At 38.1% G+C, this 2,649-nt stretch overlaps 1 non-coding gene across 1 annotated transcript; it reads left to right on the top strand.

The window, feature by feature from the left end:
• The first annotated feature begins 964 nt into the window (after window positions 1–964).
• On the top strand, window positions 965–1,072 carry LOC112704770 (small nucleolar RNA R71). The gene has a single exon (XR_003155377.1). It is a non-coding gene; the product is annotated as a small nucleolar RNA R71 (small nucleolar RNA).
• The last annotated feature ends 1,577 nt before the right edge of the window (window positions 1,073–2,649 follow it).

The raw sequence follows: 2,649 nt of genomic DNA, 5'->3' as shown, positions 1-2,649 counted from the left end.
GACATACTCATCCTCTTCAGAGGAAGAATACTCATCAGAGCTCATGAACGGCAGAAGTAAATTCAATGGAATCTCTATGGTCTCAGTGGGGGCCTCAGATTCCCATGGTTCCTCATTGGGGAACTCATTGGAGGCCAGTGGACGTCCATTGAGGTCTTCCTCAGTGGCGTTCACTGCCTCTTCCTCCTCTCCAAATTCGGCCATGTTGATGGCTTTGCACTCTCCTTTTGGATTTTCTTCTGTATTGCTTGGAAGAGTACTAGGAGGGAGTTCAGTAATTTTCTTGCTCAGCTGACCCACTTATCCCTCCAAGTTTCTAATGGAGGACCTTGTTTCAGTCATGAAACTTTGAGTGGTTTTGATTAGATCAGAGACCATGGTTGCTAAGTCAGAGGTGTTCTGCTTAGTAACTCTCTGTCTGTTGCTGAGAAGATGATGGAAAAGGCTTGCTATTGCTAAACCTGTTTCTTCCACCATTATTGTTATTGAAACCTTGTTGAGGTCTCTGTTGATCCTTCCATGAGAGATTTGGATGATTTCTCCATGAAGGATTATAGGTGTTTCCATAGGGTTCTCCCATGTAATTCACCTCTTCCATTGAAGGGTTCTCAGGATCATAAGCTTCTTCTTCAGATGAAGCGTCCTTAGTACTGCTTGGTGCATTTTGCATTCCAGACAGACTTTGAGAAATCAAATTGACTTGCTGAGTCAATATCTTGTTCTGAGCCAATATGGCATTCAGAGTATCAATCTCAAGAACTCCTTTCTTCTGACTTGTCCCATTGTTCACAGGATTTCTTTCAGAAGTGTACATGAATTGGTTATTTGCAACCATTTTAATTAGTTCTTGAGCTTCTGTAGGCGTCTTCTTCAGATGAAGAGATCCTCCTGCAGAGCTATCCAAAGACATCTTGGACAGTTCAGACAGACCATCATAGAAAATACCTATGATGCTCCATTCAGAAAGCATATCAGAGGGACACTTTCTGATTAATTGTTTGTATCTTTCCCAAGCTTCATAGAGGGATTCTCCTTCCTTCTGTCTGAAGGTTTGGACTTCCACTCTAAGCTTACTCAATTTTTGAGGTGGAAAAAACTTTGCCAAGAAGGCATTGACTAGCTTTTCCCAAGAGTTCAAGCTTTCTTTAGGTTGTGAGTCCAACCATATTCTAGCTCTGTCTCTTACAGCAAAAGGGAATAGCATAAGTCTGTAGACTTCAGGGTCAACCCCATTAGTCTTGACAGTGTCACAGATTTGCAAGAATTCAGCTAAGAACTGATGAGGATCTTCCAATGGAAGTCCATGGAACTTACAATTCTGTTGCGTTAGAGAAACTAGCTGAGGCTTAAGCTCAAAGTTGTTTGCTCCAATGGCAGGGATAGAGATGCTTCTCCCATAGAAGTCGGGAGTAGGTGCAGTAAAGTCACCCAGCACCTTCCTTGCATTGTTGGCATTGTTGTTGTTTTCGGCTGCCATGGGGTCTTCTTCTTTGAAGATTTCTGTTAGGTCCTCTATAGAGAGTTGTGCCTTAGCTTTTTTTAGTTTTTGCTTCAAGGTCCTTTCAGGTTCAGGATCAGCCTCAACAAGAATGCTTTTGTCCTTGCTCCTGCTCATAAGAAAGAGAAGAGAACAAGAAAATGTGGAATCCTCTATGTCACAGTATAGAGATTCCTTGAGGTGTCAGAGGAAAAGAAAAATAGAAGGCAGAGGTAGAAAATTCGAACTTATCAAGAGAGATGGAGTTCGAATTGTGCATTAAGGAATAGTGTTAGTCCATAAATAGAAGGATGTGAGAAGAAGGGAAGTAATTTTCGAAAATTGAGTAGAAGATTTTGAAAACATTTTGAAAAACACTACTTGATTTTCGAAAATAAGAGTGGGAAAGAAATCAAGTGATTTTTGAAAAAGATTTTGAAATTAGAAATCAAAAAGATTTGATTGAAAACTATTTTGAAAAAGATGTTGTTAAGAAGATATAATTAGTTTTAAAAAGATGTGATTGAGAAGATATGATTTGAAAAACATTTAAAAAAAAAAGATTTGATTTTAAAAATTGATGACTTGGCTATCAAGAAAAGATATGATTCAAACATTAAACCTTTCTCAACAGAAAAGGCAACATACTTGAATTGTTGAATCAAATCATTAATTGATAGCAAGTATCTTTGAAAATAGAAAGAAATTGATTTTGAAAAAGATTTGATTGAAAAGATATGATTTGAAAAAGATTTGATCTTGAAAAACTTTGAAAACTTAAAAAAAATTGATTTGAAAACAAAATCTTCCCTCTTGTGCCATCCTGGCGTTAAACGCCCAGAATGGTGCACATTCTGGCGTTTAACGCCCAAAACTCTACCCTTTTGGGCGTTAAACGCCCAACCAGGCACCTTGGCTGGCGTTTAAACGCCAGTCTGTCCTTTTTCACTGGGCGTTTTGAATGCCCAGCTTTTTCTGTGTAGTTCCTCTGCTGTATGTTCTGAATTTTCAATCCTCTGTATTATTGACTTGAAAAGACACAAATTAAAAATATTTTTGGATTTTTTTAATAATAAGGAATAATCAAAATGCACTAAAATCAAACAGCAATGCATGCAAGACACCAAACTTAGCAGTTTGTATACTACTGACACTAACAAAATGAGAATGCA

Source organism: Arachis hypogaea, chromosome 7 (genome assembly GCF_003086295.3).
Source record: "Arachis hypogaea cultivar Tifrunner chromosome 7, arahy.Tifrunner.gnm2.J5K5, whole genome shotgun sequence".
NCBI lineage: Eukaryota > Viridiplantae > Streptophyta > Magnoliopsida > Fabales > Fabaceae > Arachis > Arachis hypogaea.
This window is presented reverse-complemented; position numbering and strand designations above follow the sequence as displayed.